Here is a 25,987-nt window from a genome sequence, read left to right on the forward strand (position 1 = left end):
ATGGAATTGAGCTTCTTGTAAAAATGAAAAGCTAACATTGGCCATGATTTTCTCTGGGCGTCACCCTGTCCCTTGGCATTTCCATGGGGAAAGTGTGTACTCTTTTGATTGGGCATTAGGGTACAAAAATGTGTGAGCCAAGCTCTGGAGTTTAAATGTTTGCCTAGCATGGACAGACCCTTCCCAAGCATACTTTAATTATTTTAGAAACCAGGTGACAACAGGTCTTTAAGGCACTTCAAATGTTTTAGTTGTGGAAAGTTGTTGCTTTTCATCTGTTGCTGTGTTGTTTTGAATTTTCTCTCTGAAATAGGCCTTATTTTATTTATTTCATTTTTTCATTTGTTTTTAATTTTGTAGGATAACTTGAACATCAGCAGGATGCACAAGGTGCATAAATAAATAAAGTGCGAGAGTGCTGAAGCAATTTCCTTAAAACCTTCTGGGCTGGTAACCATCACTGCATCCTCTAGTGGCTCGTTCCATAGTTTCAACAATGCACTGACTTGTGTCCCGAAATGTGCTCCTTAATACATTAACTGATTCTGGTGAATTTATTATGTTTCTTCACCTCTTCATTCCCTGTCTTGGTTCCTTCCCTTTTTCCCTCTCTTTGTGCAGTGGTCAACCCCGGGGCTGGATTAATACTTCTAGAGACCCTAAACACTGAAAGGATTATGGTTGAATCCCATATGTAATTCAACAGAAAAACAATACTATACTGCAAAATAAAATTCTGTTTTAAGAAACGATACAAAACTCACATGTATGCTGAAGTATACATCCATGTCTGATGTGTGACGATACCCTGCCACTGCCGCAGTGAGATCAGACACAGGAGAAGCTTCCTGTCCTTCTTGCACAGCCAGCACAAAGGCTTTTGAAATTTTTTTGCCTGTTAGCTCTGAGTAAAAATACATAGGACTGCGTTGTTAAAGTTGGGGGAAAATTGTTTCTTTTGTCTATCTTATGATGTGTCTTGCTCTGCCTCTTCTTGTACAGAATGCAGATACATCTTTTACCCACTAGCCCCATGATAACAAAGAGGAGCAATCTCTAGCAACAGCAAACTACTGAATAATTCCCCAGCATGCAACCACTATTAAAGAGATTATGTGGAGGCAAAACTGCAGCATTCCGTGTACCATATTAAGGTTATTTATGGCAAAGAAAAGCAAACTATTAATTTTTTATTATGATAAAGCTTTTCCAGCAAGTACCACTCAATACCAATCAAATAAATTTTTCAAAGTATTGCTGTTCTGTGACAATGTGTTGCTCCTGATCTCCACTCCTTCCTTCTAAGCCTTGTCAACACATGCATCCTTCCCTCTCTCTTTTTGATTATTTAAAATCCCCCTATTGCTTTGAATTGCTGCAGACTACAACCCAGTTAAAATGAATCTAGTGCTCTTCTGGTTGAAGCACATGGTGCCCTTCAAGTGGCCTTTTGTTTGGGGTCTTTTTCTTTTTTGACAAAAGGGGAGAGGAGGTTCAAGTCCTTCCTGCTGTGGTAGAACACACAAATGCTCAAATAGTCAAGGCTGCTAGGCTCGTTCACTGGCTTTGTTCGCTGAATGGGTTTAAGCTGAAGGATGTGTCATTTAAATCCACCAGGAATATTGTTGTAATCAGAAGTGTTAGTCAATTGTTATGTACTAAGCTTGGATCCTATGGGACGCAGGTGGCGCTGTGGGTTAAAGCCTCAGCACCTAGGGCTTGCCGATCGAAAGGTCGGCGGTTCGAATACCTGCGGCGGGGTGCGCTCCTGTCGTTCGGTCCCAGCGCCTGCCAACCTAGCAGTTCGAAAGCACCTTCGGGTGCAAGTAGATAAATAGGGACCGCTTACTAGCGGGAAGGTAAACGGTGTTCCGTGTGCTGCGCTGGCTCGCCAGATGCAGCTTGTCACGCTGGCCACGTGACCCGGAAGTGTCTGCGGACAGCACTGGCTCCCGGCCTATAGAGTGAGATGAGCGCACAACCCTAGAGTCTGGCAAGACTGGCCCGTACGGGCAGGGGTACCTTTACCTTTACCTTTTTAAGCTTGGATCCTAGAACAATAGGCAAGTAGGATCCTAGAATGCAACAACTGATTGGCTTGCAGGAAAGGGCCAATCAGACGGGACTCATTGTGTAAATAGTGCATATAAATGCCTGAGGTTTAGGGGGCAATTGAATCACTGTTTTACAGGCTTCAATAAAGAGCATGGAATCACTACAGGACTCTGAGTATATTTCACTGGCAATGAGGATGCAGTGGCGTAGTGTGGGTTGTCAGCACCTGGGGCAAGGCAAGTAATTTGCACCCCCTAACCCGTGGATTTGCGCCCCCTAACCTGTGGATTTGCCCTAACCCCAGATGTTGCGCCTGGTGCGGCCGGCCCCCCCTGCACCCCCCACGCTACGCCACTGTGAGGATGGGATCCTGCTGATCTGTCTGCCGCGCACTGCACACAGCTGCCACAGGCAACACAGCATCACACCACGCATCCAGGCTACAGCTCCAGGACCCAAGGACCCAGAATGACGACAAACATCTTCATGCCATTCAGCCCAGCCTCAGGAGACTGGGAAGGATACGCCACCCACTTCCAGTTCCTCCTGGAAGCAAAGGACGTCACGGACGCAGCCAAGAAGAGGGCAACCTTCTTCAGCGTCTGTGGAGATCAAACGTTTGAGATTGCCCGAGCCTTCCTCGCTCCCGCAAATATCATGACCATTTCCTATGACACAGTAATGGGACAGCTGAAGGGGTACTTCTCGCCACAGCCCTCGGTGGTAGTGTGTTGAAACGCCTTCTACGCAAAGCGGCAGCCCCCGAAGAAACCATAACCGGGTATGTGACCTCCCCCTGCCAGGCTGCCCGGCTCTGCAACTTCACAGAGCTGGAGAACATGCTCTGCGACTGCCTCGTGGCCGGCCTGAGGGACGAGAAACTGCAGCAGTGCCTCTGTACCAAGAAGTACCTGATGTTCCAGGTTGCCCTAGAGGAGGCTCTAGCAACTGAAGCTGCCGAGAGGTCAGCACAAGGATTCCAGTCAAACGTGTCATCCCAACCGAGGGTCCACCACGAAGACCTCACTGACGACTTGGAATCCGACCGAGAGGACGTGCACCGAGTGCAGCAGCACATACAAGCCGCATGCCCACCACGACAGCCTTGTCCAGAAGAGGGGAACTGCACAAGCTGCGGGGAGAGCCACGAGCGGAGGTCTTGCCGTTTCCGCAGTACAGAATGCCGACAATACAGAAAAGTGGGACACATCGCCCGGGTGTGCTGTGCCCGCCCCGCCCGACGCCTCGAACCAGATGGCCGATCCAAGAGTCCCAGGCCCCGTGGTCCGACACACCAAGGCAACTCGACGGAGATCACAGACTGTCAGGTATACCAGTTGCCTCATTCTAATGTGAATTTTTTTTACATCAAGGTACAGATAGAGGGAGCCCCGTGCTGCATGGAGCTTGATACAGGCTCAACCCTGTCCATAATCTCGACACGGACATTAAGGAAATTGTGTCCCAGTGGTGGCCCCAAGCTTAGGCCAGTCCCATTCACCCTCCAGGACTTCAAAAAAACAAGGTCCCCATGATGGGGGTGGGAACCTTCAATGTACAATATCGAGGGTGGAAGTGATTGGACTTGATCGTGGTCAAGGGGCCCTACGTTAGCTTACTGGGGTTTGCATGGTTTGGGCCACTGGGGCTAGCCATCACTGGGGTGAACTGCACCAGCTCCCACGTGGACGTGGACGCCATCTGCAAAGAGTTTCTGGTGGTTTTCAACGGGGCGTTGGGATGATATACTGCCCCCCGTTGGTCTACAACTAGACCCCACCATACGACCGATCAGGTTCAAGGCCCGCCGGGTCCTGTTCGCCCTTAAACCCCGCATCAACGAGGGATTAGACTGGCTCATGGAGCAAGGAGTGCTCAAACCGGTGCCTAACGCCCCCTGGGAAACCCTAATTGTCACACCCATCAAGCCCAACTGCTCAGTCCACATCTGCACAGACTACAAATGTACCATAAACAAGGCCCTTACGGCTCATGCATACCCGGTACCAATGGTCAGCCATGTCCTCGCCACCCTGGCAAGATCTAAGATTTTTGGCAAGCTGGACCTGACCTAGGCCTATCAGCAGTTACCAGTGGACGAGGCCACTGCCGAGGCACAGACAATTGTAATGCACAGGGGCGTGTTCCGTGTCAAGCGGCTGCAATTTGGCATCAGTGTGGCGCCAGGCATATTCCAAAATCTAATGGACTCTCTCCTCAAAGGAATTCCCAGTGTCACACCCTTCTTCAGTGATGTGTTGATCGCCAGGGCCACGCTGGGAGAGTTCGGGGACTGACTCCGCACTGTCCTGCACCGTTTCCAGATGGCCGGCCTCAGGGTGAAGTGGGAAAAGTGTCTGCTAGGAGTGCAACAGGTGTATTGTCTAGGATTTACAGTGGATGCAGACCGAGTCCACCTGATCAATCAGGCTCCAGGAGGAAGTTAATCAGCCTTTTAGGCTGGTAGGATTGTAGAATGCAGCAACTGACTGGCCTGCAGGAAAAGACCAATCAGGCTCCAGGAGGGAAGCAGAATCAGCCAATTAGATGGGACTCATTGTGTAAATAATGTATATAAAAGCCTGAGGTTTTGGGGCGGCGGCGATTGAATCACTGTTTTACAGGCTGCAATAAAGAGCATGGAATCGCTACAGGACTCCGAGTATATTTCATCAATGGAACAAATAAACAGCTGAGCAAAGTGGAGTCTTTCAAAATGGAAGATTGTTGTCAGGGCTGAACCATAGGCAGTAGCCAGAGTGGAGTGAGAAATTATAGTAGAGTAGAGTTGGGAATCCTTGGGCCAGAAGGCGGAATGTGGCCCTTTGGTCTTCTCTATCTGGTCCATGGAACTTTCTCTAGGCCACCGGCCTTACTTCTCACCCTGAGTGGTTTTCTCTGCCTGGAACATATCCTTGAATGACAATGCAATTTGTTTTTATGGCTGGAGGATTGGCAGAGGATGTGTGTATGACTGCAGAAACCAGTTCAGAGGTAAAATTTGCATGCATCGCTGCACCCACTTTTGCACCTGGAACCACCCATCACTGGCATGTAACCCTTGGAACATTGCCCTAAAGAGTGCAGGGGTGTGACCTGGGGTCAATTCCAGGGGCGAGTTAGAGAGGCTTGAAGGGCTGAATATTTCTTGCAGGCTTATGGTTCCCCACCCCTTCCCTAGAAGATGTTCCAAACTGCAGCTCCAGGGGCTCACCACAAGAGGCTGCTGTATGCAGAGTCAAAGGTTAATTCTAGTCAATATCATTCCTGACAATTGTAGACAATGCACTCTGTAAGGTTAGAATTTTGAGCAGCTGCTCACCCATAGTACTTGATCCATTAGCTGATTGCCCAAAATGCCTTGTTTTCAACCACATACATCCCTGGAGTAAAAAATTCTATTATTGTCACCTGGAAATATATTCCAAAGGGAAACAAATAACACAAGCTGGTTCCACAGGGTGTAGGTGAACCACAGCCTGTCAAGTTCTTATGATGTCTACCCCTTTCAACATAAATTATGGAGGAAAGAGATACAGACTCACAGCCTTTGGACTACATATTCAACAGCCAGTCTAGATTCTTTCCACTGCCCCAGGGTCATTTGTGACCAGCAGAAGTGTGGTGGCTTTTGTGTGGGACATAGGCTGGAGACATATCAAAGAAGCATTTCTGTTTAAAAGATTGTAAATTTACACAGAGAAAACAGATAGAGAAAAACGGTACTCCATCTGGTGGCACAATGTTATATCGCATATACAGAGCTTTTTCTTTTACCTGTCTAGCTGAGTTCATAGCCTCACATTCCTCAATTTCTATGTGGAGGTTTACCATTTATTAAGATGGAGCAGGGGAAACTCAGGCCAGGGGCCAAATGTGACCCAACCCTTTCCATCGGTCACTTGGGACTCTTCCCAGGCTCCCTCTCCTAAGTCACATCCCCTCTCCCCAGTCCATATCCCTCACCAGCCCTATTTTGTACCTGCTTGACAGGTTTTGCCCGGATGGAATATGAACTTGAACTCTGATGATGCCTCTTGTTTCTCAGGATGAAGGAAAGGTGTGTGTGTGTCTGTGTAGAAGCTATCCCCCCAGAAATTTGCCCATTAGAGAATGTGGTCCTTGGGGTTAAAGGGTTCTCTACCCCTGACTTTCACTTACAGCTCTGTTGAATTGCTCCCATCATGTTTAACATGATGTTCAGTGCATATTTTTAAAAGTACAGATTGCACCCATGGGGTTGGCTAATTGATACTGGAATCAAAGCAGATGGCAAGCAGGAGGTTTAACCCATTGCTCCTGTGCCGTGGTCCTTGTTTGAAATTGCTATTTGCATTGAGGGGAAGCAAAACAAAACCCCTCGCATTTGGTCCCCTTACAGCCTGCTGTGAGCTCTATAATTGTCATCCCCTTCCCAAAGCTGCAATTTGTGCTTTTTTTAAAAATGCAAAGGCACATTTAACGTTACCTGTGGTTTGACCCTCAGAAATTTAACATCTAGAAGCCCTAGGGAGGAAGCTGAATGCTGAAGACTGATGACCCTAGCAAACTGTACTGCAAACTATACTACAGTGCTCTTTCTAGAGAGAAAGTGCTGGTACCATTATTATCAACTTTCAGGTGCCAGTCAAAGACATTTCTGTTCACCCAAGCATTAGGGCCTTAATTGGGATTATAGTATATGGTGATACCCAAACCTTTATTGATGTCCAACTTTTCAGTATGGTGGGGTAGGATTTGATGCTTTTGTGTTACTGTTAATTGTTCTTTTAGTCAATTGTTCTTTTGTATTATGCATGCTTTTGTAAGTCACTCTGAGACATTTTTATAGTAAAAACAAGAATAGTAATTCATCTGGGAAAGGCTACAGGAATTTGGAATGCATGCATTTGAATGATAGTCAGAATCAAGTAACCTGCTCCTGTCATGCTTTCATATGTCTAGCTGGATGGTGTCATTTCAAGCCTACTTTTTCACATTTATGCCCCTAGCTGGATTGAGGAAAGTGTGTTTCATTTCTTGGACCAACTTTTGAAATGCAACAATACATATTAGTATGCATAAACTGTGGTGTGTGTGTGTGTGTGTGTGTGGTGAGCATGTGTGTTGCTTTGTAGCATTTCTTCATCTTACTCACCATGGTTGGTGGCATAGCATCTTTCAAAGTCACAGCAAAGTAATGAATCCAGTGATCAATATGTAATTTTGTTGCATCCTTTCAGTATTGTGGGATTAATTTAATGGCGGAGGTTAACAGAATGTCAATGGATTTCTTGGTGTGAATATCAGGAATAAATGTGCTAAATTTAATTGTTTGAAGATCATTAAAAGCCGGCTTTAGCAATAATTGTGCCTTTTAATGTTTCAGATAATGTCCCCATTAGTGTAGAAATGGTGGGCAGGAGCTGAAAACGGAACTTTTCAGTGATGTAAATGAGCATTTATTTTCAATTGATAATTTTGATGTTGATATCTTTGCTGTCAAAAAGAAAACGTCATTCAGGAGGAAATATAAACACTCCGCTGTAATAAGGGGAACAATAAGTTGTATCCAATGCTAGTCCTACTCAGAGTAGATCCACAGAAGTTAATGGGCATGACTAATTTAGGTTCACTAATTTCATTGAGTCTGAGTAGAATTTTGTTGCATACGGCCTTAGAGTGTCTATCACTAAAGAGCAGGTTTTTCCTTGGAAAGGAGTGAGACAAGAGAGAAACTGCTCAGACCTGTGCCTAGAAGGTGTGGGCCCCCAGACCCATGGTTTCTAGACATGGTAAAGGGGGAAGTGTGGACGAGCCCCTACTTTTATTAACATTTTATATCTGTTCCCAGCCCCAGTCTAGCCAGTGTTATGCTTTCAGAGACTTTTGAGTGTGGAATAACCTAACAATGTTCTTGGCTCACTATTCAGGGATCAGAAACTATTGCCTCTCCAGACGGTGTTGGATTACACCTCCCTTTATCCCTGACCATTGGTTATGCCAGCTAGGGCTGAAGGGAATTGGAGTCCAGCAACAACATCTGGAGTGTCACAGATTTCCCTACTCTAGCTTCATCATTGTATTCTCTCAACTGAGCTTAATACCTTTGATATGAAGATATGAGTTCCATCTGCCTTGCTTTCAATATGACTAGCATTCCATGGTTTCACAGAATTCTTCCTCCTGTGGATTTTTTTTGATGGTCCAGCAATGGTCCAGGGAAGGCCCAGGAAGGAAAGAAATGAGGTGAATTACAGGTGGGACACTTTGTTCTCAGCATTTGGTTCTCAGCCAAGAAATTGTGTCAGAAGGTGAAAGTTCTAGTTTTAGCTACATAATGAATAATGACTTTTAAAGAATAATATTCATAGATTTATCAGGCAGATAAGAGGTTTTCTAGTTGTTAGAGAACCACAGCACCTGTGTTCAGAAAAATCTGTGCAGTTTGTAATTGGACACTGCTTAGTTCAGTTGGGTCTCAACATCCTTTTTACAGAGAGTGTAACTTCCAATATAGCCAGTGCCTCTTGCACATTGCAAGAGGAAACCAACAAGAGATGGGATGCAGTCCTTTCAGGGAATCTTGCATGCCTTGCCCTAAGGTTCCTCATAATTCACTTTCATAGACATTGTGTGTTTAGCATGGATTTTGCCTATTCAGTGATACCTGCAAGTACGTACATTGTGCAATGGATTTGGTAGGTCCTTTATGAGCTACAGTTTTCAGCCTGAACCTACTGCCAATGACATGCTTAAATCCAAATGATTGCATAGTATAACTGATCACTCTGGTTTATGATAAGTATGATATATACTCTGGTTTATGTTGTCTTTTTTAAGTATCTAAAAGTAGAAATTTCAAAAAAGGCAAATACTGCCATGTGTTCATTTTATTTAAATGTTGTGTTAGGGAGCAATTATTTCCAACGCATTCAAAAATGGAACTGATTTGTTTTATATCGCAGTAATATATAACTCAGATTGTTCTTATTCCATGCTGACAGGTGAAAGAAGAGCTAAGATATATGAAGTCAATAATCTGAGTTTACTCTGCTGCAGCAAAAAACGAGCAGTTCCTTTGACGTTGCTCCATATAGGCTGTCAGTGAAGGATTTTTCTTGTTTCAAAGCCTTTCCCACATCATTTATTTTAACCTCGCATTCTGTTAAAGTTGCACCGTGTTGTGATACAAGCCAGAGGTCTGGATGTGGGATAATTTGAGAATGAATGGTGCAATCATATGAGCCACTGTACCAGCAAATAAGAGTTTGAGTTGCAGCACTAAGTCACAGGATGGGATCTCAATACTTTTTCCAGAAGCTTTGGTTTTCTGTAATCTGACCACATCATTAGGAATGGCAGTGAGACTTTTCCATGTGAGAAGTAGCGAAGGCTTGGAAGGGTATAGGTACTCATGATGGCACTCCACTTGTTGAGATGGTAATAGGCAGGGTGAGATGGTAGAAAAACTGGGGGAGTACCAGTGCAGCAGATGTAATTGATACCTCAGAGCTCACCACCCCCTCATCCTCCTCCATCTCCAATCCAACACATGTAACAACACTGTATCTTGGAGGATGTCAATCCCTTCACAAGTCACAACTGACAAAACATCTCCCTGTCACTATTGGCTGAGGGAAGGTCCCATAACTAACCTTGGAGTTGGGCATTTAGAAGTAGCTTCATAGCAGAGAGACTAACAGCTAAAAAGTTACAGGTAAGAGCAAGAAAACCTTCACACAGGTCCTGTTTCTGATATACTGCGGTGCCATTCTCCATGCCAAAAGATTTCTTCCCTAAAGAGAGATGGGGCTTTTACAGGCATTTCAGCCATTTGCACTAGCTTTGGCAGGGGGTAATCCCAATTTTTCCTGAACGAAGGAAGAGGTTGTATATTTGCATGTTGTCTGCATCTAATCCTCCCAAGAAATAGATATCATTCCTTGATAGAATGTTTGGTCACTCTATACTAGTAATAATTCTGGAGATGGTATTTCTGTGCTGTGCAGAGAAAGGGCATAGCCCCATGGCAGAACATCTGTGTTGCATGCAGAAGCCCCAGGTTCAATTCATGGCATTTCCAGGTAGGACTGGGAAAGGTTCCCTGCCTGCAATGCTGGAAAGGCAGTGCTGACAATACTGATCTGAATAGACCAGTGGTCTGATTCAGTAAAGGCAGATCTCCATGTTCCTATAAGAAAGGAGGTCACTTTTTCATTGCTATGATCTTTCTTCTTCTATGGGTAGATCACTTAGAAGGAAGGAATGGGGCCAAGAAGAGTGTATAAATGCTGGTGGGCCAGTTGATAAGGCTACATAGTCCAGATCTGCTTTGTGAGTTCCAAGGGCCACTGATTTCCCATTTCTGCCATCATTTCTTGGCAGAAGAAATTGTATCTTTCTTTACTGAGTGTGTAATTAGCTTCAAAAAACTACTATCGCACAATATGGTGATGGTCTCTAGCTGATATGGCTTTTTAAGTGGAATGAATGAAATGAATGAAGTATTTAGACAACATCATGGGGACAGAGTTATTATTTATGGAGAACTTGTTAAGGGCAAGATCCCTCTGGATTCCAGGTGCTGGGCATAAGCCAAAGGGATGGCTGCTGCCTTCATGAGTTTTTTATTGGCCTTTTGAAGGTATATTGGTGACCAATTTGTGAAAGCGAGTGCTGAACTATGGTCTTTGGTTTGGCCCAAATGAGTTCTTTGTATGTCCTTATGATAACTTTAAGGTACACTGACAATATTTCAGGGTCCCATAAACTAGCCTCTGAGAGCAAACTCCCCTGCGTGTAGCAAGTCCCACCTTAGTTATTCTTTGTGGATTATTTTTCATCCTTTCTTTCCAATTTAATTCTCATCAAGAGGTTCACATCAAGAAGGGTAAGGAAACCCTTCTCCAATATCTTTTCATCCTTGAACTTTCCCCACTCCTTTTGTTACCTTGATTCAAGAATTTCCTTTGTTTGGGAGATTGTACTAAATCTCTTTGATTAGAGTTCCTTTCAAGTAATTGACATGTTATTTTGCTGGTCTTATGATCTTTTCTTCATTTATTGAATTTTTTGGGAGTCATTGTTCTGGGAAGGTCTATGCTTCCCTTTCCTTTGATGCCCCCAGAATGACCTGAGCTTCTTAAGACGGAAACTGACTTTTAAGAAGTTATTTATTTTATTCTGAAAGTTTCTTCTCAAAAGACTAGTTCTTCCACCAGACTGTAACAAAAATGAATGACTAGTTGCATGCATGTGATAGAGCCAACTGAGAAATAATTTTTTATAGCATAGAATTTAAACACAGCAATTTTAAATGGTGTCATTTCCTACACTTCTGTCTTCACAGAATTATAATGGGATTTCTTCTCTGACATGGATAAATGTGGGGTAGGTGATCTCTGAGATGTTTTTATTCAGGCTGTGCATGGATCTTCTGTCTCATCCAGTAAGACTCATCCTACATTGTTATTTTCCTTCATCTATTAGTTTGCATTTCAATACCTTGTGAGGTGACAGGGATGGCCTTCCTTTCCTGCGAGCACTTCAGTTGGAGAACAGCCTTTACCAAAGGTCTCATGGGCTTTGAAGATGCTCAAACTCAGGACAAAAGGGAGAAATGTGCTAAGAGGAAGGGACACTTGGCAAACCCTCACCATGATCAACTCCTGCCTGGAAACCTATGTCCCCACAGTGGGAGGACTTGTGGATCCAGAATTGGCCTCCACAGTCACTTATGGACTCACTGTTAAAACCGTATTCATGTAAGACAATCTTACTCGGCTACGAGGGATCGCCAAAGAAAGAAGAGGAGGAAGGGGGGAAATAAGCTGGTATTTCCTATCTAACCCATGTGTGTTTAAGAAAAAGTCATTCATAAAGTGTTATTAATCTGGAGACAAACCATTTCTATGAGATTATACAACTGAATGTATTGTCTCCAACATTTAGTTGGGGTGGACTTGTTCCACCTAAATGAAGAAGGCAGCTGTATTAGACACTGTCTGAGAGAGGAGGCTGTGAGAGATCCCTCTCACACAACCTGATTTAGTAAGGTAAAGTATCACAGAGGAATAATAACATACAAAAGGATGTTATGGTCAATGGTGTCAAAGGCCACTGGGAGATCCAGCAGAACTAGGAAACAGCTCTCACCTTTGTCCCTAGCCCACCAGAGATCATCAACCAGCGCGACCAAGGCCTGAATCTTGATTGGAAGGGATCCAAATGGTCCGCATCCTCCAGGCATGCTTGGAGTTGTTCAGCAACCACCTGCTCAATCACCTTGCCCAAGAATGGTACATTTGAGACTGGGCGATAGTTGGCCATATTGGCCATATCTAAAGATGTCTTTTTAAAGAAGTGGTTTAATGACCGCCTCTTTCAGCAGGTCTGGGAAGGCTCCCTCGCAGCGGAAGGATAATGTGCCTTGCGAAATCCACTGAAATCTCAACCCTTTCCACCGTAGTGATCTGGTTGCATTACCCCATCATGCTACTCCTTTGTTTCCCAGTGTTACACCCAAAGTGAACATTCAGTAAAGCAGTTCCATGCACAGTGCCTCTGCACAACTAATGAAAGGAAGAAATCTGCCACTGCTCACATACTGAGAGGAGAAAATATGACAGATTGACCTGTGAGTTGGCCAGTCTTCACCAATATCCTACCCTCTGGATAGGGCAAATGGGAAATAATGTTCTTGTCATTTGCACTGCTAGAAAAAGAAATAAATGAATGAAGAAAATATTAGTGTCTCAGGGCATGAGGAGGGGGAATACGACTAAGCAATATGATTTTGAACAGATTAAAAAAGGAACTGGGGCTGATCTAAACATCAAATCCAGCATAATTCTTTGAATTCTCTGGGTCATTGGGAGGGCAAATGTTTAGGTGTATGGGGGGAAAGTCCAGGATTTGGGGAAGAGGTTCTTATTGCCTCTTGATGTAGTCGGGTTGTTTTTCCACATTCACACCTCAACCCTCATATTTTTAACCTTAAACAGAAAGAGTCACCGTACTCAGGATCTGGGATTGACTCTGGAATTCTCTGCATGCAAAATAGATGCTCTATCACTGACCTACAATCCTGCTCTAGGAAGTGCAATGGAAAACCCTGAACACAAAAATGTCCCACTACTGCAACCCAGACTCTAAGTCCCCTTGACTCTAAAAGTTTCCATACAGCCATCATGTACAGCCATTTTTCATTAAGTTCTGAATAACTAACTGGAGATTCTACATTAAAAAACAACAACAACAACAAAAAAAACACTCATCTTTCATCCTAACAGATGTGAGGGTGGTATACAGTGACCATGATCCACAACCATACCAAAATAAAAGACTTTAATACAAACAATAACAACAATCAAGTCAAACACATGTCTAGACAATTAAAAGAATAGAGCAGCTAACAGACCAAAATAAGGAGCTTTTAACTTGGCGCTGAAGTGACTGCATTGTTGCTGTCAGTCATCCCTCTGTGGGGAGGGTATCCCATCAAAGTTGGTGACCATCATCTCATTTTCTGGCAGTAATTCCCACACATTATTTAATTGCTGTGCAAAGAAGTACTCTCTTTTGTCTGTAAGGAATACCCCACCAATCAATTCAATGGATTAGTCTATTTTCTAGTTTTATGAGAAAGCAGGGAAAAATCCACTTTCACCACAAACAGCATATATAAAAATAAATAAATCTCATCATATTTCCTCTTAGTCATCTTTTTTGCAAAACTAAAAAGCTGAAAATGCTCCACTGGTTAAGAAAATGAGCTTGGAGTCAGTAAATCCCAGAATGGAATCATGCTGCAGTCAGAAAGTTACTGGGAGATTCTAGGCAGACCACTAAACTCAACACTTCACCTTGTAACATGGACATAATAATTATTGGTGTTCCTTTCAGGCTTCTTATAATGATTATTAGGGTACTATATGCAAAGTGGATTGGATGCTTGTTGGAAATACTCTATGAATAGCAGCAGCAACAACAACAACAATAGTTGCTACTATTATTAATAATTATTATCTAGACAGAACCATTTAGTTGCATGAGTAGTCTAACTACACAGTTTGAACAAGCTGAACTGAGGCAGTCGTCTTCATGAAATTAGCAATCATGGGAGGGAAGGAGTTGGGCCTCCATTGCCCTCTATTGCTATCACACCCTTCTTCACTGTCCACAACCTGAGGGGCAGGGGAATCTGCTCTCCACATGTAGGAAACTTGTCATGGTGTGTAACTCTGATTGTTCAGAGCTCCACACCATGAAGGGAACCTATGTGAGCAGAGCATGCTCATCTCTAGAGATGTTCCTGCCAGTGCCTGGGGTAAGAAGACAGCAGAAGCCCCACACTCGTGTTGTGTGATTGTTTATAGTTTGAGGAGGAGAATTCGATCTGCATTCTAATAAGCAATTCATCAGTCAGTGGAGTTTAATTGATTTATAAATTGTTTTTACTACAAGGACATTAAAAATGCAGATAAAATAGGTAGTCCCTTCTGTGTTAAAAAGAAAGGGGGGATATGCCTCCTAAGATTATCCCTACTGTAATAAATTATCTAAACACAAAACATTTCCCCTTGAATGTGTGTTCTGACTATTGATCAACTAAGAAGAACACCAGTTGTCTAAGATTTCTTTAGTCAAATGACAGACCTTGCCATCACTAGAATAAGCATTAGGGTTTTGATGGAGGAACAAAAAATGTAAAAGAAAGTGATGGTGGACATTGTAGTTCAGCAATATGGAGATACTATTTTCCTTATTTAGGCTTCAGTTCTAACCTTCCTGAGCACAATGTAATGTAAGTTGTTCAATGGTTGCCTCTTTCACCACTAACTCATTTTTCATTCCGCAAGGTAGAGGAAACAAAGAGGTTAAATTAGTTGTCGAAAGCTTCCCAGATCTTGAAGGCAAAGGTCACAAATAGTTAGGGAGCTAACTATACATTGAACTATTCAGCTGTGGGTTTAATACTCTTATGAAAGGTGGGGCATTTAGTGACTTTCAGAGGGTGCCAGGGTATAGATTGGGGTGGGGACTCTCCTAAGGACCAGTGGATATGTCACGGCAACCTTCCCCCCACCCAATTTGGCACAATTTTTTTTCTATTCTCCAAGTGTTGTAAGATTGAATGGACTTAGGAGTAGGAGTTGTAAGACCCTTCAGGGTCAGAAAACTGAAACCACTGGGGCTAATAAGAAACAGGCAAATGCCATTTCTTTATTAAAGGTGCTGTTGTTGGGATTCATGAATCATGCATACAGATCAAAGGCAGCCAATGCAATGTCCTCCAGATGCTGTTGAACCACAACTCCCATCATCCTCAGCCAGTATGGTCAGTGGTCAGTGATGATGCAGTCTAGAAACTACAGTCTAGCTACAAGGTCAGGGGGTCACAGTTCACCCATCCTATCTAATGCACTTCTCTGGCAGCACCTTATATTTGCAACTCTGTACTTTCAGATATTTAAATGACAAATGGTCTTCAAAAGCACTTTAGTATATATTTATTTTCTCATACCTTCTTTAATTCCCTGATATTTTAATTTAGCATCAGTTTCCCTCCATTTTCTTTACTTGTTCTTTCTTCTTTCCATATTTTCACATGTCTATTTAAACTGAAAATAGTCCCTGGTGCCCTACAGATCCCACCAGTGCCAGCTACAACTCCCATCAATGCCAGCTGGGACTGATGGGAGTTGTAGTCCCCAATTTATTGAGTGGCATATTTATACACAAACCAGTGATCTACATCTTAAGGCCTCGGATTTTGTGTAGCTTCTAATACAAACAAAAGAACAAAATTTCATAGGTAAAAAAATAAGAGTAAACAGACTCTATAGCAGACATTACCTTTTTTGATATGGTAAATTTGTTAACCTTGAAGAATTCACAAGACTCTTTGTTCTTCTGAATAGCAATGATAACTGTTGTTTTCAGGTTATTGGTACACTACAAATATTAGTTTCATACATAAGTGTCTTGAGTTCCTTTCCAAAGAATCATTGGATCTGTAGTTTTGGTTTGTGCGTTGTTTCAGGAGGTGCAAATTTGGTAGTTAAAATGTGAACTGAACAAAATTCCTTTCACATCCCTAGTTGTAGCTGTGTTTAAATCTGTGTAGCAGCTATGGCCTCATTTTGCTGATATTTGTTTGTCTCTTTCTTCATTCATTTTACCACATTCCCTCTTTCCCCCTTCTTACAAACTGGACAAGACTTATACCTGAAGATTTATCCAAGAGAGTTCGTGACCGGAGGGCCCCTTTGCCATGCTGTTACATCCCTCTTTGACTTCAAGACTGCTAGCAGCTTCCCAGTTTGTCTGTGACAGCGAGAGAGGCTGATAACACAAAGCTTTTGTCATTTCAATTTTTCACACATTTTCCTCTTGCAACAGCCATTGCTGTTTCAATTTTTCACACATTTGTACGTGTGTGTGTGTGTGTGTGTGTGTGTGTGTGTGTGTTATAACTCAATAACAGCTCATGTTGGCAGCCAGCTGCCACAGGCCAGTCATCTGTAAGAACTCTCTGCCTCTAAAATGTCAAATAAAATGAAAGCGAGAGAATTCACCAAGGATATATTTGGACAGCAGCCTGTTCTGCAGTTCTTGCTCTCATGGCACCAGGATCCTGTGGTTCATCAGCTGAACCGGAGTTGGAAGGGGCATGCTGCCAGAGTCTCCAAAGCTCCTCCAGCCTGGCCCATGAGGGAGAGGATCATTCAAACTTAGCCCACTATGATCAAGCTGGAAATAACAATCATGTTGCTGAACATTAAATGCTTAATGAACATCCCTACTAGTGGGTATGCAGCACGGATCACTGGTGTATGGAAAGGTAACAACCCCCCTCCCCCATTTAGCAGGTGTATCATGAGAATAGGCCCTGCATGTTATTGAGCCACCTGTGACAACTCAACAGCTGCCAACACTACCTCTTACACAGTGCCAGAGAACTGGCTGGGTGATACTGGTACAAGAGTCATTTGGCGCCAAAGAGGAATATGTAGCTCTCATTCACATATACACATGTGCACTCATTGGGCAGGATGATTAATGCCCAAGCTTAGTTGCCTATCAGTGCATCCCCACTAGGTGATCTTGGAGAGTCATTTGTCTTCTGCAGGGAAGCTATCAGCCATCAGATTAAGTCACTGATCTCTGGCGATGTCTCATGCTTTGCAGATTCTGTAGTTTACCCCAAAGGTCTGCAGTGAGGTTTGTTTTTTAAAAAATGGCTGGCTCACAGAGGGCGATATGCCATCTAAAAAGAGAAAGACTTTTTGTCTTTTGGTAGGCAGCAAAACTAAGAAATGAACAAGCATGATGGTCCTGGGGATAACAACAGCTGGACTTGCCTGATGTGTTAAGTTGTTAAATTCATAGCTTGAAATGAAGATCTGGGGACTTTTGAGTCTTTCCTGCATCCTGAGTTTAATGGCCACATATAGAATAGTTGGGTTGCTATTTCTGAAGAGTGTAATAACCTCTGACTGAACCAAGATGCTCAGTGAGTGGGAACTGGTGGACACCTTTGTTCATATAAGCAGTAGTTATATCAGTATTAAAATAAGAGATGTTGCAAATGCTGGTGTGTGCAGATGGAGGCAATTTGGCCATATTTAGAATGTGCATCAAAGTGTCTAAAAAAATTGTGGTGGGGCAGCCTACCAGCAGTGACAGAGTTCCATCAGCCCCACTCCCTTTTATCAGCACATTCAGCCCAATCCTACACAAAAGGATCCCAGTGCATGAACAGCTGCAAACACTGGAGGTGGAGCTGATCGTGTACCTGAGGTTGAGTATGGGGCCACTGGCTGTGCCCTGGTTTTCCTTATCCACACATACATTCTACACATGAAGTCTCTATCTGTGTTGTGTCTTTGCATGCTTCTTCCTTTTTCTTTTCATTGCAGCTTAATTCTAGCTTGTTGTTTCCTCTCACACACTCCTTGCAGACGCAGTGATAGCAAAACCCTACAGTGCCATCCTGTGGATAAATTATGCTAATTGTGAAATTGCAACTGGAGAAACTCGAATTCCCTCTATTTTCTCTTTAAAATATATATCACATTTTATTTGCCTGGGTATAATTTTACAACATAACCAAGTTCATTAAAAAGACAGGAATGAGTGTGAGCACTTGGTGTGTTTTATGTCTTCAAAGAGCTTTTTTTTTTTTTTTAGCATCCACTGCAGAAAGCCAATAAACAACTCCAGAATATGTACAATATAGCTTCCTCCTCCCAAAAATATTCTTTAGCTTTCTTTATTTATTTAAAGGCATGCAATAGAAGCAATCTTTAAAGATAGATGAAATTTCCCAAAGGGCAAATCTTGTTCTAGTTTAAGATGCATATAAATTTTGCCATGTACTTTGCTTGTTGTTGTTTTGTTGCATTATAAGTAGCTTTTTTAAAAAGCATACGTGTGTGTGTGTGTGTGTGCGCGCGCGTGCGCGCGTGCACACACACACACACACACACACACATCTTATTCCTTCTAACTCATGTAATGGGCGTCAATGGGATTGCAACCAAAAAACGAGGGAAGTGTCAGCATGCTTGAAAAAACCTTGAAACCAGTAGAAGTATAAAACAAGTTATTTCTCCTCCCCAATAGACCTATGGAATGTTGCTCATTATCCATAGGGTGTTGACTGTCATTCTCAAGGGGTGGGGTAGAAAGGAATGGGATGACCTGCTAGAGGGGTGTGTGATTGGCTGGCTGGAATTATGTGCAGTGGTTGATTGGGTGTATAAGAAGTGAGAGGATCTTTCAGGTATTCTGGTCCCAAGCTGCATAGGGCTTTATATACTCAAACGAGCACTTTGAACTTAGCCCAGGGGCTAAGTATGCTGTTACCAAGCCTGGGAAACACTGTGGAGAGTGGATAACAACTGTCTTAGATACTGCCAAGCTAATGGCTATCTGTCCCAGCATTGTTTATCATGAGTGACAATACTTCTATATGATTCCAAGGGAATGCTTCCACCAGAGATCCTTCAAATACAAATTCAGGAAATTTGTATCTGGGACCTTCTTCATGAAATTTGTATGCTCTAGTGCTATTTTTACTTGCAACCTATTCTACTGAAGCAAATGATATATAAATAGCCACATGAGTACCTACAAATAAGCTTGGTATATCTGAATATTGTTTTGGGTGGAATTGGATGAAATCTGCAGGCAAGGTCATCCCTCCTCAGTGCCTAAATCCTGCCAAATTTCAGCAGGATGGCTGCAGTGATTTTCCTGCAAGTGCAGCCTTTATATTTTCAGGGGGTTTTTTGTTTTTTTTAAAAGGAATTATTTACGCTCCCTTGGTATTTTGCGGACAATTGGTTAAAAACTGCAGGTGCACACGAGAGAAGCCCCTGTGTAAGAAACCTGAAAAATGGCAAACAAATAGGTCCAGAGGCATTTGTGCTATGCAGTTACAAGCTTGGCAGGTCAGTCACAGAACAATTCTCTTTCCACCACTTCCCTCTGAAACCTGGCATCTTCCTTAAGCTTAGAGGAGACAAATAAATGATTCGCTCTTGAAAAGCTGATCCTTCCTCCAAAGCACTGGAATAGGAGAGTGCTGATAAAATCATTTCCTCTGATTACATACTAGACCTTGCAGGTGAGTTGGAAGTCGTCCCCCCCCCCCGAACCTGATGTTTTCCTTAAGCTAGAGATGTAAGTTTCCATTTCGCAAAGCTTCTCTCCCCCCCCCCCCCAATCATGGCATTAGCAGTAAAGCTTAGAAACATAGTTTTCCTTCTCATAAATATTTGTCTGCAGCATTTTTTCTTTGATGCCTAGATTGCTGAGGCACATAGTAAAGTGCTTTGTAGATCCCTCTGCGGCACCCATCACAGCCAGTTACTTGGGATTTGTACAAATAATTTGCACACCTCCATCATGAGCACACCTAGTCCACGTGAATTTTATAAGGATGTATACTGATTGGGTGAACTTAACTACATGCCTTACACCAAGGGTAGCTGTGGCGATCACACAGGGTCCCCGGACGTTTGATGGTCTATTGATCCCTATGCCACCACTGTGATTGCCTCTTCGCTGCCACCAACCCGTTTCTCTCGGGTACACACAGAGTCCAGACAGTTGTTAACATTAACAAATAATCAAGTTTATTTTATAGGCATGAACAAGCTTATGGTTTCAGGTTTTTTTTCTTGGCAGTTTCTTAGTCTTAGTTTATTTACTGACCTATATGTTCCTAACAACTTCAAACTGATTATCCTAACTATCTATCTGACTCCACCTAACAGTTCCTCTCACTCTCTCACCACACAACTCGACCAACCCACAGACTTATATCCTCCCTCTTTCTTCTCCAACTCCCAACTCTCAACTGACTTCCACACAACTCCCACTCTCACTCCTCCTATCAGTTTCCACTAGCCAATCACGTCACACTCATTTAACCCTTTCCTTATGACCCACCTAGGAGGCAAACGCCACAGTAGCCAACTCCCAAGAGACTGTGATCTACTCACAAAGACTGGCAGTGATCTACCCCCTTTGGGGGGGCTCAGGTCAAACTTGTTGAGCTTCTTTTAGGGAGGAGGGAAGGCCTGTTTTTGGGGGGGGGGGTGAAGGGCCAAAATGTTGAGCTTTTTTTAGGGGAGCCAAAGTTGTCCAGCTTCTTTAGGGGGAGCCACTGATCTGCCCGTGATCTACCACAGACATCCAGTGATCTACTGGTAGATCACGATCTACCTGTTGGACGTGCCTGCCTTACACCAAATCAGACCATTGGCCCCCAACAAGTTCTGTATTTCCTACACAGCCTGGCAGGGTTTCAGGCAGGGTTTTTCCCCAGCCCTACCTGGAGATACTGGGGATTGAACCTGGGACTTTCTGCATGCAAAGCAGATGCTCTCCACCACTCAGCTACAGCCCTTTCCCACTTGTGCATTAATGTAAAACCAAGCACTGTTATTTATATCTCACAGGTGTCATTATTTATATCTTTGGTGGAGGGGGCATGCTTGCTCCTCCACCATGTCAGAATAGTGCTGGTTCAGTAAAGTCTGTGAACTAGATTTTTGTTTATTGATATCTCCCTCTCTTTTTCTTTCTTTTTTCTAAAAAAAAATGGTTTTCTCTCCTTCCATTATAACAACAGTATCAAGTTCTGGACAAAACAAGATTAGCTGTAAAACTTTGGGGAGGAGATAGAATGCAGTTGTGAATAACTGTACAAAGGTTAATATGGATGAGCTTGGAGGATCATTTACTGTAGCATCTAAAATTAAAAAGAGAAAGAGAGTGTCTAAGCTGTTCTGGTATCTGTGTAACCTAATCAGCTGCTCTTTATCCATGAATTGTTGTTTAATTAACATACTGTACAATAAATGTCTTCTTACATCTAAATTAAGTGCTTATTTGAGAAGCTTAATTTGCAGTGTTACTTTTAGATTACTGATCACCCATAAATCATCTGACAGTATCTTTGCCTCCTATAATCACAAAATTATTTTTATGGGTATAGACTAAGCAGAACAGATGATAGATGGATGTGAAGAGTAGAAAGAGATTCCAGGTGGTAATGGAAAATAAATTAATAGCTGTATTCCATACTCTAGTGATTCTCCTTTGAGATGTGGTTTCTTATCCAATTTCCACTAACATTTAAAAAATTGCTATTCTGCTCTGGTGGCCATAAAATGTCAAGTAATATATTTGAAAGTTTAAGATTAGTTTTTGCACAATGAACTGGGGGTGAGAGAGAGTGCTCCATTTGGAGATTTGTAATAAATATCTGTAAAAAAAAATAGTAGCATCCGTGACTAATCTACAGATATTTCATATTAGCATATTACTTTTGTTCTTAGGCTTTACATGTAAATTTTGGAAGAGGGAATAAAAACCAATTTTTTGACTGACATACTGTAGTGTGTAACCACCCAATGCAACTTGGATACAATTACAGCTTGGGGAAAATTCAAGTGCCCTTCAGTTTTAGCAGGGCTTGGAGGATTTTACAGAAAAGTAAAATATGTGTACTGTTTCAAATTCTTGCCATACTTACATACAGTGTGCCTTTCTTTAGCATGCTGTTATGCACTCTCTGGCTTATATATAATAAGAATGCTAAACTAGCCATGATACAGCAATTTGTCTGGGGGCTGCTGTTGTAAATCCCTCATTTACACGCTAGTCCTCAAATGTACACTTGGATGTCTATCCCATTGCTTCCTGCACAATCTCCATGTCTGCTTGTCTTAGAGAGTAGCTTTGTAATGGATTCTCATTGGATTTTTAAGGTGATACAGTAGCCCAGAGGGAGAACATTTATTTTACATGCAAAAAGTCCCAGGTTCAGTCCTTGGCATCTCCAGCTAGGGCTGTGAAAGAACTCTGCCTGGAGAACTACTGCCAACCAGTGTAACTTGATGGAACAATAATCTGGCTCATTGTAAGGCAGATTCCCTTTGGTTGTATCCAATGCTAGCTCTAACTTTGTTGGGCACGATCTTATGTCCCAGATGTTACTCTATAAAGGACAGTGCATCCTCAGTGGTACAACATCTGCATTGCCTGCAGAATGTCTCAGGTTCAAACTCCACCACTTCTGCCTTAAACTCTGGAGAGCTGCTGTCAGTCTTTGTAGACAATACTGAGCTAAATGGAACAATGGTTTGATTTGGTATATTGAAGCTTCCTATGTTTCTATTGAACATGGCACATTCCAAAGCTTTGTGGAGTTCTAATCATTATCATTGTGTGCTCAGCACAGTCCTCTACCTACATATAAATATCACCAATCAAGTTAATGGAAAGGGCCCTAGCGCAATAGCAGACTAGAATGCATGTTTTGCATGTAGAAAGTCCCCAGCTTCTCCACCAAAGGAATTAGGTTGCAAGTGCTGGAAAAGACACTTAATATCCAAGAACCTGCTGCCAGTTAGAATACGTAGCCAGTTAGAATATGTAGACAAACCTGCATGTTGACTCAGTATTCTAGGAGTAGCCAATATGGCATCATCCAGATGTTTTGGACCATAACACCCATCAGTCCTAGCCAGCATAGTCAATGAGCAGGTGTCATGGGAATTGTGGTCCCCAGCATTGGGAGAATGACGCATTGGTTATCCCTGCCATATGTTGGTTTATCATAAAGCATCTCTGTAAACTGGCTACAACAAGAACACATGATCTATTAAAATAAAAAAAGCTAAGGAAGGGCTGGTTCACAAAAGCCATTTCATCATTTTATGACTGCAGTGTCTGTCAGAACTTTCATATTGCCACAAATGCAGTGCTTTGGGGAACATATAAAGCTGCTATACCAGGTCAAACTTGCCCAGTAACATCTATTCTGACTGGCAGTTCTCCAAGGTCTTGAACAGAAGTATTTCCTATCACCTGCACCCTGATTCTTTTTTATTTAAAAGGAAGATTTCAGAGACTGCCCCTGGGATCTTCTGCATGCAAACAAGGTGCCCTACCATTGATCTATGGTCTCTCCCTTCTCCTGAAGAAGTCATTTCACACATTCAACAGTGAGCCATCAAATGCTATTTTTAACCAGGTGATGCAAGGCACCATTCACAAGCCATTTTCCCACTCAAGAGCCAATGGGCCATGAGACCAGTATGTGCTCTTGAAATGTTTCCATGGGGACAATGTTTGTACCATTCAGCCATCTAGAAAACTAAAACCTCGGGTGTGGGTTTTTCTTATCAGGGAAGCTTGCAAAGGGAGATATGAGAAGTACACTATCAAATCCTTGGCCTTTCCTGATTGGTGTCATAAGCAAAGGCCTTTATCAATGTACAGACTCCCTCCCACATATCTAATTTTTGTTCCCATCAGCACAGTTCAATTACCAACCAACCCATCATTCCATGTCTGCTTTATTGATACCTTGATGCTGGAATTCCAAGGAGAATAACAGGTTTCAGTGGTCTGAGTTCACAGGCAACATCCATGCAGCAGGAAATGGACTATGGAGGTCATATGTATATGGGGTGGCACTGGGGTATGGCTCTATATCTAGTTCATACTAGAGTTGTGCATACGTGACACCATGAAATTCTCCTTCCTGTTTGTGAGCAGAGAATCCAGGGGAACCATTTTACTAACGTTGTCAAGGCAGACGGCAGGGGGGTGGGGTGGGCCAAGAAACAGTTACTTAAAAGGGCAATGACAGCAACATACCTCCTTTGTCCCCTGCCCACTATCTATCTATTTTTGCTGTCACTGCAACTTTGTTGGCAGGCTGGCCACCATTTTCTACCTTCCACAATGCCCTGGAACACCATTGTGGGGCAAAATTTTGGCCATCACAAATGTTGAAGAATATTTACAGAAGTGCAAAAGGGGCCTCAGTGGCTGAGAAAAAGAAATATCACACGCAAAAAAGTATACAGATAAAATTCTGCACTGTTGTAGCTCATACAGATTATACATCTGATTAGATTTGGTCATAATGAGAGTACTGAGAGTCTGAGGCTCATGCTCTGGTGATTACTACAGTCTTGTGCCAACTGCTGTCTCCTTTTCTTTTTGTTCTGAAGCATCAATTAGATTAAGATTTCATTCTTCCAGCTGCTTTTCCTTTAACATGTGGCATGGATATTTCTTCCTCGTTAAGTTAAATTTTATCTGTCCTCTCTATAATAGACACCTCAGTTGCTTCCCTTTTCAGTGAATGACTGGGAAGGTAGGAATGTATTGTGTCAATTGAATATAGAAGACTAGGCTCATTGTTTTATTTAAGTGTGCGATTGCTGGAGTTATGAAGTGGATAGTCTTTTTTAAAAAGGAAGGAAGGAAGGAAGGAAGGAAGGAAGGAAGGAAGGAAGGAAGGAAAATGAAGATGGATATGAATATGAATATGACCATGACTATTTAAAACATTTTCCGGCTATTGCTAAGACAGTTGTGAAGTAGCTGTTTCCCTGTGACTCCTTCCCACTTCTCTACCTTTAGGAGGTCAAAACAATATGGTCAGGGCCAGCCCATGCCTATATCCAAAAGCAGATGAGACCTCCTCTTTGGCTGTAGAAGACTCTACCACCAGCAATAGGACACTAGGACCAAGGATATGCCTTTGTTTGTGTCCTGGGGCTGTCTCCTTGAAATATGCCCTATCCTGATGACAGAGGCCCAAAAGCTTAGCTGCAATCCCTCTACAATTAGTACCAGGACCATAGGAGCAGAGAGAGTGATGACACTGCATCAGAATGAAGGTTGCAGCATAGTTCACGAAGCACTATATATTCTATCTACGAGTCCTTCTCAGGAGGTAGCAAGGTTCATACTCTGTATGAGGAAGAGGTGAGATAGCAGGGGCAATTATAGCTATTCACTTGTTGCACACAACCTCTATCTTAGACAGCTTCTCAGCTGTTTCTGTACCCCCTGCCTTGGAACCTAGTGTTGCCCTGATGGAGACATCTCTTTAGCCTTTCCACACCATTAAGGGATGGAAGTAATCAGACATGTACATGGAGAGTGACAATGGTTTACATTTGAGAGCTTGTAGAACTGTGCTTGTAACAAATGGAAGCCATTTTCTCTGGTGTTTAATATCTTTTGTATTTCATGGCTGTTTGTTATTGTGATCAAGGTATACTGAATAACCTTCTCACAGCTAGTAGGGAGGCATCCCCATGGTCAGGTGTGTCTAAGAGTATGGGGGAAATAAGATAACCAACTTAGTTCCCACATTAAATTCCACTTCTAAGAATCTCTCCAACTACCCAGTCTCTAGGAAGAGCTCTTCAGGGGATGTGAGAAGGCTGCAGTAGAAACAGGAGCTCTAATTGTCCCATTGTTCACACAGCCCTTTAGATCCTATTGGTAAATAGTTATTTCCTCTTATCTCTATTATCTTCTTGGCTCTGGCAAGGCCATTTGCTGTTGCACAGGCATGCTTTAGGAACCATGATAAAGAGATGGTAGAGTTCTTGCGGTCATA

At 42.8% G+C, this 25,987-nt stretch overlaps 1 pseudogene; it reads left to right on the forward strand.

Moving 5' to 3' along the window:
• Positions 1-2,483: 2,483 nt before the first annotated feature.
• LOC144326218 (uncharacterized) lies at positions 2,484-3,590 on the forward strand (annotated as a pseudogene).
• The last annotated feature ends 22,397 nt before the right edge of the window (positions 3,591-25,987 follow it).

The sequence above is a fragment of the Podarcis muralis genome, chromosome Z (assembly GCF_964188315.1).
Source record: "Podarcis muralis chromosome Z, rPodMur119.hap1.1, whole genome shotgun sequence".
In the NCBI taxonomy this organism is placed as follows: domain Eukaryota; kingdom Metazoa; phylum Chordata; class Lepidosauria; order Squamata; family Lacertidae; genus Podarcis; species Podarcis muralis.